Source organism: Pezoporus wallicus, unplaced genomic scaffold (assembly GCF_028554395.1).
Source record: "Pezoporus wallicus isolate ANWC-B61680 ecotype Strahan unplaced genomic scaffold, APGP_CSIRO_Pwel_v1 scaffold_13239, whole genome shotgun sequence".
Classification (NCBI taxonomy): Eukaryota; Metazoa; Chordata; class Aves; order Psittaciformes; family Psittacidae; genus Pezoporus; species Pezoporus wallicus.
Genome location: NW_026642052.1, coordinates 3,698,602 through 3,715,184, shown reverse-complemented (window position 1 = coordinate 3,715,184; position 16,583 = coordinate 3,698,602). Strand labels below are relative to the sequence as shown.

General features: G+C 40.1%; 1 protein-coding gene across 8 annotated transcripts in view; it reads right to left on the bottom strand.

Moving 5' to 3' along the window:
- The window catches only part of JAKMIP1 (janus kinase and microtubule interacting protein 1), a 92,875-nt gene extending 80,410 nt beyond the window's left edge, over nt 1-12,465 (bottom strand). For all 8 annotated transcript variants that reach the window (XM_057426599.1, XM_057426598.1, XM_057426602.1 and 5 more), the window contains exon 1: nt 12,285-12,465. The gene's annotated coding sequence lies outside the window, so the exon portion shown is untranslated. The remainder of the gene's footprint in view (nt 1-12,284) is intronic.
- Between the last annotated feature and the right edge of the window lie 4,118 nt (nt 12,466-16,583).

Here is a 16,583-nt window from a genome sequence, read left to right as displayed (position 1 = left end):
CTACCTGGGAGTTATTCTAGAAACTGCATTAGAATGAAAATCATAGGCATTCTTAGCACATACTTTCTAAAGGGTTAATAACGAATATCTCACGGGTGCACAGACAAGCACCATCTGGTGACTTCAACTAAATACATTCTGTATGCATTATATAGAGTATATATAGAGAGAGTATATAAATACTTTTACATATATTAATAAAGGTTTTTTCTCCTATTTGGGGACTGGTAAACAGAAACCAAGGAGTTAAATATCTTGCTTAAAATGACAAGTCAAAACAGACAAAAAGTAAACAGAACTCAGGACACTAAATATGTCTCTGACAACATTCCCATTGAGTTTTTTCATTCATAAAGAGGAAATGAAAAAAGACAAGCTATGCCAATTATTTGCTAGAAAAACTTAATTTAAATAATTGTTTTCCTTTATAATAACAGATGTCTTTTATCTCAATAAAATCTAATCTGCTCCTTAAGTTCATTATATTATTTTTAATACTTAATTTGAGAAAAAAACAGGAAAGTTAGATTTTAATTGCAAAACAAACAATGATTTTGGTTTTATGATTTTACACGATTGTTTGGTTGTTTCGAGACAAATAAATCAGCAATATTCTTACAGTAACTTGAAAAAAGCACCCTTCAGTGAGCAGAAGAAACTTCAGAAAGTATTGCTCTTAATAAAGAAATTTTATGCTATTAATCTGTGGAGTTTCTCTGATGCTAAAGACTAAAACTAATAACTACTTAATATATTTCATCCAAAATTCATAACTGTATGGAAAATTTCAATTCAAAATCAGTTGCCAATTCAAATTGCTGATAATTTCTAAAGACAATCTAAAATAATATAGATGTGCAAATCCAATCTATAATAACACCACAGCATTTACAGTCTCGGAAGGGGAAATGAACTGCTCCTTATCTCAGAGGCCATCTGGGTTATTCAGATACTATGGAGGAATTATTCCTGAAACCCTTGCTAAAACAAAATTCCAGATGCAGTCAGATTATATATGATTTAATTCAGTAGGTGGTTAACTTAATTACAGAAACCAAAAGCCATCCCTTACTGGCCTGGCTACATGAATTTGAACCTCATTAGATCCCCTTCTGCCCCCATCTCAATTACAGTTTGGAATAAAGAATATTTCGCTTCTACACCAATAAAATGAGAGAGCGAGGTAACTGTTTTATGCGGATACACAACATTATGATAACATAAAAAGAGATGTTAAATTTGGAGTGTTTTGAAACTACTATGTATATTTTTATTGGTAACAATAATGTCTCCTGACTGCACCATATTCTTAAACATATTATGAAGATAGTATACCATTCAATATGAATAACTAAACTTATATTTATGCACTTCATAAATATGGACTGAACTCCTGGTCACGCATTAACTGTCAGTGACTGTAGGGTTCATATGCTATCACAAGGTCACCATCACTCAAAGCCTTGAGTAAAGGTCCAACAATCAAGTAGCAGAATCATGCTGGTGTACATCTTCAAAAAAGTCAGGTTCTAAAAATACATTATTTAAAGCTGTTTAAATTACATTTAGCACTTAAGTTAGCCTTAAAATTAAAGGCTTCAACACCACTCTTTGAAGTACTCTCTAGAATTGAAAAAAAAAAAAAAATTAAATCTCAAAACATTGTTCTAAACATTTCACTTCCACATCAGTAGTGTCATTTTATTTTCAACCTTTCTCTTATAACACTGCAGAGTCTACTATGTGCTAGCCCATAACCCTTATTATGCTTTTGAACATGTGCTAAGAATATACCGACATCAACAAAACTCTGAATATTCAAGAAGTTTAAAATAAATTTTATTATCCTAACACCTAACAATGGTAAATGCAGCAGACACTTCTATAAGGTTAACTTCAGAAGTAACTGCCAATTCACCTACGCTATGGTTCAAAAAAATAATGATAATCAACCAGTGACCCTATGGGAATGACAATGTTCATAGCTCCCAATGTCCAAGGCATATTTCTCACAAGGTTCAGATGGCCTTCATTTCCTGCTTCAATTCTCAGTTCTATATAATAAAATATGACCAAACAAATAAAAGCAAAAGCATCTCTACGGGATGTAAAATAATACTGTTCCCAGCAATTAAAAACACAAACCAAAACCAAACCAGACAAAACATATAACTAGTTAGCAGAATAATTTTCTAAATATATTATAGACTAGTCACATTTTAGGTATCTATTCATAATATACCTACAGACACAGATCTCTTCCTAAAACAACAGAGCTTTTAAGGGTTATTTTAAATCCTATCCCACTTAGGGAAATGCAGAGTTCCCTTACAGTGGAACACTTATAAATATTATTTATTTTTGATTAAAAAAAAAAATAATCTTTCTTGCTAACTCCACATTCATTTTTGCAGATTCACAGCTTACAGTCCTGAGCCATTCTTGCTTTAATAACAATGTACATATAGGTCCAAACTGTTTGGAAAGCAGTCACCAAGAATCTCTAAGCATTTTTCATTGTTGCTTTGCCAAAAGAGCTCATCATAACAACGTGCTGTGATGAACACAGGTAACTTCTTCACTTTGTAGAGATTCCAGTGTAGCGTATGGTAAGCTTTTGTAACACCTTACTCAGAAGTTTCCACCGCAGGTGATACCCTGTGGATGAGCACAGTATTTGTAATGCAGTTAGCTCTTATGTCAAGAATAGTAACGGTTTCCGTTCTTTTTTTTTAATGGCACCTCAGGAAAGGTGATCTGCTGATGTTCCATGACTCCACAGTCTTTCAGGAAATTCCCATTGCCCCAGGAATGCGCACACATTTTAATATCCCATCACAAATCACTGCCTTTCATGGACAACACATAGGCTAAGGCTTCATGGATTCTGGTTCCAGCTACACTTCTGTCACAGATTCCTTGTACAAACACAAACAAATCACTTAACCTCTCAGTAAAACAGATATCACACTTGCTTACCTCAGAAAGACATTCTGAGGACAACTTTAAAACACAAGAGACTGAATAGGGTTATGAGAAATGAGGTTTATGAGACCCCAGCAAGAGTTTCCAATTCTTAGTTGGCAGGAATCATCAAAATCAGCACCCACAAAAGCACAACTGCATCACAAGATCTGTTAACTTTCCTCATAACTTTCCTCAGTGCTCTGATAATCAGCCAGCTAATGTTGGTGTTTCAAGCATTGATATTTGAGTGGTCATTGGAGTGAACATAGTTTAAGTCACTCTGGTGACTGGCTGATACAACTGGGATAAAATATTTAAACTGGATATTTCAGCCAGAAAATAGCATCTTTCTTCTCTCAACATCCTAAAAGGGAGCAGTGCAGCAGCTTGAAACAGCAGCCAGTAAAATGCACAGCTAGATACTCACACAGCAAGAGCCTGGAGACAAGCTTTCATTTATTTCTCAGCTTAAACAGCACAGAGACAAGCACAACAAAGCACCAGAAAGGCACAGAGAAGAACCCTTGTGAATTAAAGACTTTCTTTGTGTAACCATTCTCCAATATCCGCAAACTGAAAATGCTTCACCACCGTGAGGAGGCTACCAATAAAATACCCTTTGGGTAAGTGCCAGCAAATTTGATTTTAACTGCACCAGTCTTGTAGGAAAGGCTGTTGGCAAGTTGGCCACCAGAAATACAAATGTGCTTTCTGAAGATGCTTAGAGCTGATATGTGTTGAAGACTTGCAAAAAAATACTTTTATCCAGATACATGTATTGAAAGCATAATTTTGAGGATAACATTCCTCAGAATGTTGAAAAACAAACTCAGCTTAAAGAGAGAAACATGCAGTTAGATATAAATACAAAACTCCAGAATTACTCTGTGACAGATTGCTATAGACTGACTGCTGCCTAGATTAATTATCCAAAGTATTTTGTTGCTCAGAATTTAATCAATGCACACACACACACAAAAATATACATACACACACACACATACATATATATACACATATATAGAAATAAAGCTTCCTGAATTTGAAAGAATGGTTAGGCACAGAACAGAGATTACTTGTATATGCAATTTTGACCTTTCTAGTAAGCAAGCTGCAAGTCAAACTTACAGGAGTACCCAATTCGGGGGGGGTACAGCATTGCTAGCAGGGTATCTCAAACTGTTGAACCCTGTCATAGTCAGGCTGGTTTTGTCATTTAGAAAGATTAAAAAAATAATTATTATTCACTCTGATGAAAACATCCCTACCCCTTTTACCTATACATTGCTTCCTTCATTGGGAAATCAAGTTATCATTTCAGTATACTGTTTCAAAGAGACAGTACAGTTTCAGACCATGACAACAGCACATAAAGTTGGGGCCAAGATATGACACCGAGAGGTTACAGGAGTCCCTGTAGTTGAAATAAAGATGTTTATGCTTCATTTCTTATGAACACAAGCTCCTTCTTCCCACAGTGCCTGCAAAGAAGGCTGTTCCCCGCAAGGTCCAACTGGCTTTGTAAATCATCTTTTACCATGGATGAAAATCAAGTCACATTATCATATAAACAGGATACAGTTGGAACGCTAACTTTGCATCCAGTTCTGTAAAATACATTCATATTTATATAATTTCTGTTATGAAGTGATCTTAATATTCAGTTCTGTCCAGCTCCATACCTCATTCCCAAAAGTGGCATAGAATCATAGAATAGTTAGAGTTGGAAAGGACCTTAAGATCATCTAGTTCCAACCCCCCTGCCGTGGGCAGGGACACCTTATGCTAAATCATGTCACCCAAGGCCTCGTCCAACCTGGTCTTGAACACAGCCAGGGATGGAGCATTTACAACCTCCCTGGGCAACCCATTCCAGTGCCTCACCACCCTAACAGGAAAGAATTTCCTCCTTATACCCAATCTGAACTTCCCCTGTTTCGGTTTTAACCCATTACCCCTTGTCCTATCACTACAGTCCCTAATGAAGAGTCCCTCGCCAGCATCCCTATAGGCCCCCTTCAGATACTGGAAGGCTGCTATGAGGTCTCCACGCAGCCTTCTCTTCTCCAGGCTGAACAGCCCCAACTTCCTCAGCCTATCTTCATATGGGAGGTGCTCCAGTCCCCTGATCATCCTCGTGGCCATGAGCTCACACTGAAGCCGGCTCATGTTCATTTTCTCATCAACCAACACCCCCAAGCCCTTCTCCACAGGGCTGCTCTGAATCTCTTCTCTGCCCAACCTGTAGCTGTGCCTGGGATTGCTCCGACCCAGCTGTAGGACCTTGCACTTGGCATGGTTAAACTTCATGAGGTTGGCATCAGCCCACCTCACAAGTGTGTTAAGGTCCCTCTGGATGGCATTCCTTCCCTCCAGCGTATCAACCGAACCACACAGCTTGGTGTCATCGGCAAACTTGCTGAGGGCGCACTCAATCCCACTGTCCATGTCAGCGACAAAGATGTTAAACAAGACCGGTCCCAACACCGATCCCTGAGGGACACCACTCATTACTGGTCTCCAGCCGGACATTGAGCCATTGACCACAACTCTGTGTGCAGCCATCCAGCCAGTTCTTTATCCACCGAGTGGTCCATCCATCAAACTGATGTCTCTCCAATTCAGAGACAAGGATGTCATGTGGGACAGTGTCGAACGCTTTACACAAGTCCAGGTAGATGACATCAACTGCTCTACCCCTGTCCATCAGTTCCGTAGCCCCATCATAGAAGGCCACCAAATTGGTCAGGCAGGATTTCCTGTTAGTGAAGCCATGCTGGCTGTCACCAAGCACCTTGTTGATTTTCATGTGCCTTAGCATGCCTTCCAGGAGAACCTGCTCCAGGATTTTGCCAGGCACAGAGGTGAGACTGACTGGTCTGTAATTCCCTGGGTCATCCATTTTCCCCCTCTTGAAAATGGGGGTTATATTTCCCTTTTTCCAGTCATCAGGAACTTCACCTGACTGCCATGATTTCTCAAATATGATGGACAGCAGCTTAGCAACTTCATTTGCCAGCTCCTTCAGGACCTGCAGAGATGGATTTCATCAGGTCCCATGGACTTGTGCACGTTCAGATTTTTAAGATGGTCTCGAACCAGTTCCTCTCCTACAGTGGGCACAAGGCCTTCATTCTCACAGTCCCTGCATCTGCCTTCCAAGACTTGGGTGGTTTGGTCAGAGCCTTTGCCAGTGAAGACTGAGGCAAAGAAGTCATTCAGAACCTCAGCCTTCTCCAAATCCCGTGTAGCCAGTTCTCCTGAGAGCTTCCTGAGGGGGCCTACATTCTCCCTAGTCTGTTTTTTATTTGCTATGTACCTGTAGAATCCCTTCCTGTTATCTTTAATACCTCTAGCTAAGTTTAATTCTAACTGGGCCTTATCTTTCCTAACCTGGTCCCTAGCTTCCCGGACAACATCCCTGTACTCTTCTCATGCCCCCTGTCCTTGCTTCCACTTATTATAAGCCTCTTTTTTCAATTGAATTTTCCTCAGGAGCTCCTTATCCGTCCAAGGAGGTCTCCTGGCCCTCCTGCTGCACTTCCTTCTGGTTGGGATGCAACACTCTTGAGCTTGCAGCAGGTGATCCTTGAATATCAACCAACAGTCTTGGGCTCCTCTGCCCTCTAGGGCTGTATCCCATGGAAACTTCCTAAGCAGGTTCCTGAAGAGGCCAAAGTCTGCTCTTTTGAAGTCCAGGGCAGTGAGCTTGCTGCACGTTCTTCTCACTGTCCTGAGGATCTCAAATTAGAGCATCTCATGATCGCTGCATCCAAGGCTGCCCTGGAGCTTCACATTTCCAATGAGCCCTTCCCCTGTTGGTGAGCACGAGGTCAAGCATGGCAACTCTCCTTGTCAGCTCCTCTATTACTTGCAGAAGGAAGTTGTCTTCTACATAATCAAGGAACCTCCTGGATTGCTTGTGCCGGGCTGTACCGTCCTTCCAATGGATGTCAGGGTGGTTGAAGTCCCCCATGAAAACAAGGGCCTGCGAGCATGAGGCTTTTCCTATCTGTCTATGGAGTGCTTCATCTGCAGGTTCTCCTTGATCAAGCGGCCTGTAACAGATCCCCACAGTAATGTCTCCCATAGCTATATTCCCTTTAACCCTGACCCACAAACTCTCTGTTAACTGCTCAGCTGTGCCCAGACAGAGTTCCATACTCTCCAGCCTATCCCTAACATAAAGGGCAACTCCCCCTCCCCGCCTGCCAGGCCTGTCTTCCCTAAAGAGCCTGTAACCTTCCATTCCAACACTCCAGTCATAGGAGCCATCCCACCATGTTGGGATGTGATGCCTATTATATCATACCCCTGTAGACGTGCACATATCTCTAATTCCTCTTGTTTGTTCCCCATGCTACAGGCATTTGTATAGAGGCATCTAAGCCGAGCTCCAGCTGAAGCCGGCTCATTGGCTGGAGCGGCTGGGATATCTCTACATTGCTCCGAGCATTTATTATAGGTTCTGGCAACTGACTGGGTGTGTTGGGATGGAATGATGCCCCCCTCCCCCAACACATCTAGTTTAAAGCCTCCTTGACCAGTCTGGCAAGCCTCCTACCAAAACTGCTCTTTCCCTTCTTTATCAGACCAGCTCCACCAGCCCCCACTAGACCTGGCCTACAAGCTTGGGTCCCATGTTCAAGACACCCAAACTCCTGACTATGACACCACCCTTTTAACCAGTTATTAACCTGTCCAATCCTCCTAGCTTTTTTTAGGTCCTCCCCTGTAACCTGGAGAATTGACAAAAAGACTGTCTGAGCTCCAGAGCCCGTAACCACCTCCCCCAGGGCTCTGTAGTCCTTCTTTATGTTCCCCAGGCTACTACTGTCTATATCCCTAGCACCCACATGTATCACCAGGAGTGGGTAATAGTCCGCGGGACTTCCTAGAGCAGGCAGCCTCCCTGCCACATCCCTGATCCGTGCCCCCGGTAGGCAACACATCTCCCTTGAGACGGGGTCTGGACGGCAGACGAGGGCTTCTGTCCCTTTCAGTGTAGAGTCCCCTACTACTACGACCTGCCGCTTTTTCCTGGCTGCACCAGTAGAGATCTTCTTCAGCAGTGCATCAGCCGGCTGTTTCTGGCTCGACTGCATTTCCTCATTAGCCCCCTGCAGGACAGCAAAGCGGTTCTGTGTGGGGACAGGGGATTTAGGGGGAAGCCCCTTGCTTTTGGTTGTCCTTTTCCTTGTTTTTTTTGTTGGTTTTTTTTGTCGGTTTTTTTTGTCACTAATTCCCAGTTTCCCAGGTTAACGGCCTCCTTCTTTCCTTCATGAGGCAGAGGTGAAGCTCGAGGCCCCTGCACAGTTTGGGCCGGCAGCAAGCATTCCTGCTTCCTCTCAGCTTCCCTGACATCTCGCAGTCTATTGACAGCATCCCGCAGCTCAGCCCCTGCTGCAGGAGGACCTCTGCCAGGGAGCACCGAGTGCAGCCCTGCCCATTGCGCACCCTCCCCTCACCAGACCAGTGCAGGCACTCTCTACACCCCCAGCTCTGCACTGCAGCCTCCCCTCTCACCGGCTCTCTCTGCGTGCCTACGCTGGCCACCGCCGGGGCAGCCAGAGCAGAGCTCCCGGAGGGGGCCCTGCTCACACGACGACGGCTTTCCATCCCGCTCGCCTGCCCACAAACTGCCTCCACCCGCTCTGTTCCCCGCGCTCCCTGGGGCAGGCTTTTACCCAGTCGGGGCTGGTGCCGCAGCTCCTGGCTCCGCCCCGTGTGAGTCAGCTGCTCGCTCTCGTCAGCTGAGCTGCCGGCTCCTGGGCAGGTCCTGTCGAGGACTTGAGGCTGCCCCGGTGGCTCTCGCCGCTCTGAGTTGAGGCTCCTGGACGCTGATCTCCCTCCGCTCCGGTGTCGAAGGTGTCGTCTCTCGAGCTACTCACCTCAGCAATTGAGATTGAATAAAAAAGCATAAGAAAGCCTCAAAAAATTAGGGTGCTGGCAGTGACCTTACAGGCACCTTTGGTCTTAGTGTGGAAAAATATGGAAGTGGGTATTGCCAAAAGAGCTATTCTTTCCACATCACCCTTCATCTTCCTAAACTTCATGTGAATCTTTGAATAAGATTTTGGTTTAAGGCATCTCTGAATAAGATTTTGGTTTAAGGCTAAGGTTAGCACTCCTACCATAGTAACACCACAATTTTTCACCTGTTATATAGCAAACCTATACTAGCAAAACCTGAACTAGCTGTTTCTAAAACAGGAAGGGGGAGGGGGGAAAGAGGGATGAGGTGGGTGGAAGGCATATACCCTTGAAAATGAACTACCAGAATGGAGAATGCTGAAGAAGACTCTAATAAAGGAAAAAAGAGGGCTTATCTTCTCAGTGATGTAGCCCACTTCTTATCAGTAGCTTTAAGAGTTATATCTGCTGGTTTTGTGTTCTTTCCTCACAACCACTAGCTCTCAAACACACAAAGAAAGGAAAGGAAGGGAAGTGCATATCAGAAGAGGAAAAAGAATAAAAATAGTCAAGATAAAACCTGAAAGTTACACACAGATCAAGACTTAGGTGTTACGTGAATATGCTGCCCTTGTACAGGAAAGGGAAAATGCTGAAATGCTGCCTGTTCCAGTGAGCAATATGAAAACTGTGTACTCTTAAGTGAGACCACATTCTGTCCCTTCCCAGGGAATAGCAATTCAAATGACTCTGCTACAAAAATATACTATATATATTTTTTTAGCAGTACAAATCTGTAAACACCAAATCATAAAGATCTTCACCAGCACTTCACAAAGGTTTTAAGGGACTGAGGATAAAGAATTACTAGATGTTTTATTTGAGATATGCAGGTCTTCATCAGTAAACAGCCAAATAATGGTTTTTCTTCCTGTTGTCTCAAATAGAGGACCTACTTCTAAATCTTTGATTGTTGAAAAGTAAATTAAAATGGCCCAATACCCTCCACCTCCCTTCTACTATCAAATTTCACTTTATAGTTGGGTTGCAATAACATCCAGCAAGCCTGTGCAGGAAATTGTTACCACTACACTCTTGCAAGCAGTTTAACACAGGTTGTCTGATTTGAGAAAGATTGGAAGTCAGCTTTCCAGCTTCCTGAAAAGCACAGAAATATTGAATCACTACTGTTGAACTATCGGAATAAATTGCAACTGATGCCAAAGGCAAAACAATACTATGTTAAGTCTCAGAAGCACAGAAAATATGATAACTCTTATGAATCCCTTCCCACCTCTTTTCTGAAACAACCAGAAAGCAATAAAGTATTTCCTCAATACACAAATGCATGCTCCTCAATGAAGCAGTAGAAATGTCTTTGCTACAGATTGGACACTTGGCAGTATGTTCTCTCACCAGGTTCCCCTTTGCATTTCTTAGTTTTAATCTAGATTTCATACAAGTCAATCAAAATTTATTTCCCTCTCCCTGCTTCCTTCCCTTTTACTTTGGTTTTAATAGCAAGTAGTAGTGCACAGGCTAACAGGGTTGTGGCAAACATGCTTATCAAGCCTGCACAGCACTGTGTTCAGGAGTTGCCAAGTAATCAAATTTAAACTTTTCTGCTAGTCAAATCATTTAATTACTTCTGATCCCCTCCACCCTTCAACGTTTTCCACCTTCAGGACTAAATACAGATTTTCATCCCTGATAGTCCTGACTTCAGAGCACACATGCAAAAACCCATCATTCTGTCTACATAGGAATCCCTTTCAGACATACTAGTCTGTCACACTCTTTAACAAAACTGCATTTTCAGCTTCTCTTATGTCCCTTTCCCAAAGTGTAAAGGGAGAGAATTCTTCCTGGATCATGAACCTGTACTGTCCCCAGGACACGGCACTGTAATGATAAACATGATATATTTTCAATAGCAAATGAAACTTCTGGGTGTGATTAGACAATAAATGCTTAATACATCTGTTAGTTTGTATACAGGCTCTAAACAGTTGCTCAATATCTAAAACTAATTCAGGTACAGACATCACAAAGATTCAAGCCATGAAATAAGTTTCAGGGTTCAGAACTGACACAATGTATTTCTTCAAGATCAATAAACTCACAGAAAGTGAATAAAACAGGATTTAGGAGAATACCTGAAATTGGCACCATCTGGTACCCTATGCCAATACTGTATCAACAAACATCTCTGATGAACAAGTAATTTTCCAACACAAATCAGAACACTGCTGGTCAATTCTGCAGTCATAAGTTATGTTACTCAGCTCCACCCAAAACCAAAAGAGAACATTCACTGCAAAGGGTTGGTTTTTTTTTCTTTTCCCCCTTTCATTGCACTGTGTTATATTTGCTAACTAGAAAATGCTCTGTTTTGTTCAATTCAATTTCTATACTCACACATATGGTCCTATGAGACATTAGTTCTTATATTTTATTTGCCTCTTTTCTGCTTCCTGCTATAACCAACACACACAAGAGCTAGGTGATGTTAATAAACGTGATTCTACTAAAGATACTCACATCCTAGAGTAACTTTTCAAACAAACTTGAGGAAGAGTTTCTAGTTTGCTTAAAGTCTGGGTTTTGACACAAACATGAAATACTGTCCGCATCAAACAAAAAGTGACTTCAGATGGGACATGGAAGTGTTTCAGTATGTAACATTTTTCAGGCACACCAACTCCAAATTTTATGTAAAATGTAGGATGTGAAAAAAGATCACACAAGGCAGAAAAGAACCAGAGAGGTCTCCATGAATTAAACTAAAGTCTGATAGAAAGCAGTTTCCTCAAAATAATACGTCATGCCATCCTAGGGTGCTTGATTGCAGAACTGCAGTACTGACCATCAACCAGAAATAGCTTATTATTCTGCAAGCTGGTTATGATACTGAAACACATAAAGGCACATTTTAAAATATATTTTTGCTTAAGACTACTTCTAATACAAAGAACTTCATAATATACTGAATATAAATATGTATAAATATAGTATGTGTGTATGCACACAGGATGAGTTTCCTTCAGAAAGAACAAGTTTCAGGTGTTGAGGTAATTAGTGTCCTTCAATAATATTTCCGGGGAAATCAACATTTACACAATGCTATGCATAGAACATGCCTTATCCCCCCATATATTATTGCCATAATCAAATCGCATTATCAGAGCTATTCAATATTCACAACACATTGTTCAGAGCTGTTGAAATTACAAATTAATTGAATGGAAGAGCAGAGAAAAACAAACAAAAAGCTAGAAAGACAATGATAACCCTGAGAGACTATTTATCAAGAAAAAGCACCAGGTATTCCAAGGTATTACAATCCTAAAGAACTGTCAAAACTGCAAACTTCAGTCTGTCACAACTACTTATTGAATTCATACCATGTAGGTTATAGCTTTCTCAAGGTTCATGCCTTCTTTTTCCATTCATACTCATTTATGAATATACATGCAGCTTCATAATAGACTGAAGATCTGTTATGCTTAATATTGGTCAGTAAGTCATATATGAGAGATGCCATAAAAGTTTGCTTAGTTTTAACACCTCTTCCAAACATTCAACGCAGAGAAGTACTTCTAGATGACTAAGTGAAACGTTACCTAACTTATCTCAACACAACCATTACCAGCCACAGACTTATCTAATGGTAAAACGTGTGGGAATTGTGCCAGCAGTTATATAGCTATCAGCTACCCGAATGTACTAGCTCGTTATATTTGCAAGTAGAGAAACAATTTGGACACAAGTATGTTATAGTACTTGTTTTGCATGTCTGAAGAACAATGGATCTGTAATCACATAGCAGGGACCATAAGTAATATTTGTACAGAGGCTTAGTACAGACAGATTGTTCAAAGGAAGTTAAGAAAAGAAATGGAAATATAGAGTAATATCAAAGTTTATCTAAATTTAGTTTCCATCAATTTAAAGAGAGAGGAAAAATATCATTTTTATAAATTTCACCATCAGTCAGCAAAACAAATAAAGATACATTTGAAAAAATGTGCCCGGTCCTATACCAAACACATGGCAGCAACCCTGATTTTTCACAGAAGAGGACAGTCTCTCGGTAAAGCAAAGTGCCCACACAAAGCTGCATGGTGCAGAAATAATGCTTCCGCACAAATGCTTGCGTTTACACCACCCTTCTGAGAATATAGTTTGGCGATAGCAGAAACAGTCTAGCCAAATAAGGTAAATAGGGACCAGATGGGTCCTGTAGCGTTGGGTTAATGTGCATAAGCAATATAGAGGATGAAATTCCTCTGCTCAAATTTTTGTAAGCTAGTTCCAAGAAATAGAAAGCCTCCTTATAGGTAATTGGCACATGATAACATCAGTTTCCAAAATACAGTGTTTGTTGAAGGCACATGTTTTGAGCATTTCATTTTCATTATGCAGAGTCATCTAAATAAAATATTAAGTCTAAAGCAATTTGTTAATCTATGTTCAACTTTTTGGATGTACTGGAATGGGGCAGACCAAAGGACAATGCGGGGGGGAATAAATCTTTAAATAGCATTCCTTTGAGATTTAAAAATCAAAACGCCTTCCCCTTAGCAGACAGCCAAGTTATAACAGTCAGCAGCTGCTTTTAAGGGTTTTTTAAATTCTTTTCATCAGCATCATTTACTTTGTTACTATTAAGTAGATATGAAGATCATTTTTTTTTTCAGATACATCTATGACTGAAAGTCCTCATGCATTTACCATAAAGAGTTAAACCCAATCAGAAGTAATGTTGAACTGCCCTCCCAATCACAAAAGAGAGAATTTAGGATCACATTAGTTTATCTGCTGTTCCCAAAACAAATTTAGCTAATTATTCTCTATAGTAAAAGTTAATTCACAAACACCAAATCATTTCAGGCATATTTTTTCACTCTTTATCTGTTGCTTTGTATTGACTTTACTACAATGAAATTCTCTAAAGCATTAAAATTGAAGATACTAATAAACTATTAGATGTATTTGAGTGTCATAGAAGACAAGCAAATACCATCCAGATGGGCCGTAATGCATGTTCTATATCCTACAGTTTTTACTTTACTCTTTCCTTCTTAGTGATTTTTTCAGTAATGACCACACACTCATTTCACACAGGTCATTTCCCATTGCACCTGTCTTACTTAGGGTTATACTTTACCCTTCCATTCAGAAGTGAAAAAGTAAGTGTCAGCCTGCACTGTACCAAATATATCAGCAAAGTTTGTGAGCAGCAGAGGCAACAATTTCAATATGTGAACTGCAAAATATCCACTGGGAAAGGGTATTTCCTGGGTTACTGCAGTTCCTTGTCTTTCTGCATTACAGTTTTCTGCCAGACCTCAATTATATTCACATCTTTCCAGATAAAAAGATCATTTTTAGGGTCCAATGGCATTTTGCTGCAATAAGGACAGTTACACAGTGCGGATTGCCTAGTTCTCCTAATATTTCTAATCCTGTAACTGTATCATCACTGCAGTTCCACTGCAGGACTACCACAAGATGAAAAAGCCAGGAATTAGGCACCATGTTAAACTGTCATCCTTACCATACTTCTTTAATAGGAGGAAATTGCTACTTTTCCCCATATGGCAGATGGTTCTTGAAGCAACCAAAACATTGTGGTGGGGTTTTATGCATTGTATATATAGGTGTCTTCTAAGTACCCAGACATGTGCATACTATAAACTCAAAATTCAACAGAAGGTTGGGAAAGTCTGTCAAATCAGCTTAGCATCCAACTGTGACTAAAGCAATTAAAGCCTTTCTTCCTTATTAGTGGTGACAGGTATAGCTAAAGTAAGGCAGTGGTCAATTTAGCAAGCATATGATAAATACGACATGGAGCAACAATTTGGACTGCACATTTTAGATGCAATGGGCAAGGGAGAAATGCCTTACAAAATTAGTAAAGAAATGAGAGCTAGGAAGTGTTCATGTAATCAAGAAATTTATTTACTGAACACAAAAATCTCTGTGTAAAGAGAAATATATTCAAGCACAAACTTAGTACAAATATAGTTTATTTTAGTGCCTGCAATATCTGGTTGGGATTCAAGTCTATCTATGTACACAAAGTGAAAAAAGTTAAACTTGAAGCTTCAAACTGCATCTAATAAATTGATAACATCATTATTGTAGATGTATTTTCTTCCTACCCAGCCAACGCAGTGGCAACACACAGTACCTTTATACTCTTATCCACAAGTTTCTGAGGCAGCTGGGTTTGACTTCAGCTGAAAGAGGTGAAGACTGAGCAGCACGAGTAGGTAAGTCACTAGGTATGTTTGTAGTGGGACTTTCCACTCCAAAACTCCTAGTCCTCTTGGCACATTCTCTTTTTCATCAGCAAGGACGGATTTCTGAACAATATTGGTGACATCATCTGTTAAACAAAAGAAAAGAGATTTAGTCCAATTCAGATTTAATTAACAGTTTTGATGGTAGCAATGCAATGAAGAAAATATTTACACAATGTAATAAAGCACAGCAGAATAAGACATCATGCAAAATTACAAATATGGCATCTTGTTTCCATTAAGAACACCTATGCAGAGTCTAATTTTATTAGATGGCTGATGAAAACAGGATCATAATTATATCAGGTCAATAAAGACTGTTAACTCTGTATTAACTAACACTAAATTTGTATTCCATTTCAACACAAGTTACTTGGGTTTGAGCTAGAGGCTTAAATTGTCACAGCAGCCATTTATAAGTTTTCACATGTAGACTGGCCACTGCCATGGTGCTTTATAAACATAAAAAACACCCAAAACACCAACACCACTAATCAGGAGATGCATAGCTTTGATTTTTTTTCATGTCACATTTCTTGATAGCATTTCAACATGTTTTGATCACAAGGGGAAACAACAGGCACATTCAAATTTTTGTTGATATGTACTATACGTTAGTTTGATAGTTTTTATGCATAGAAAAATCTGTTTGCAGAAATAAAATTACCTTTATGGAGATATCTTTATGGAAAATAGCACTCTGAAAGCTTAATGACTAGAAGACACACAAGATCCTTAATGAGTATCATCTACCTCTGTTTCCCTAGAATCTCTAAACATCTATAAGAGAATCTTTATTTACACTGTGGAGTATGGAAAGGAGAATAAAGTCTCCCCAGTAATAAACCTTTTCATCATATGCCCTCTGTGTTAAAGTGTAAGTCAGTTATTAGGTAAATGTGATTCAGACAAATCTCAGCAATGTATAGCTCAGCTCCCTGCCTTTTGGGCGAGAGCTAGAAGCTAGCCAGGATATGGTTATCTGAAGAGTGCTGTAACAAGATGGATACTTCTGTTACCATGTACATAGTTCAAGTCTTCACAAAAAGCTGTATTTCACATAAAACACAGGCCTGCATCCAATGGTACCAGTCCCAAAAATGTAACTCAATTATTTCCTTTGCTGGGAAGTATCACACTGATTTCTAGTAGTGTGTTTAAGGTTATAGAGTCAATTCGGTTGTTACTGGCTTAAAAACTAAATCCTCAGGGAATAGTTTACCAGCTTATTTGTTCAACAAAGACAGCCATCTACGCAGTATTTAATGGTGAGAGGAAAAAAAATAAAAAAATCAGCATAATCATTTCCTTAGGGCCAAATCCGCTGCTGTGAGAATACTTTTGAAGAGGATAAAAGTACAGCTAGGGTCACATCATGGCAGGAGATCAAAG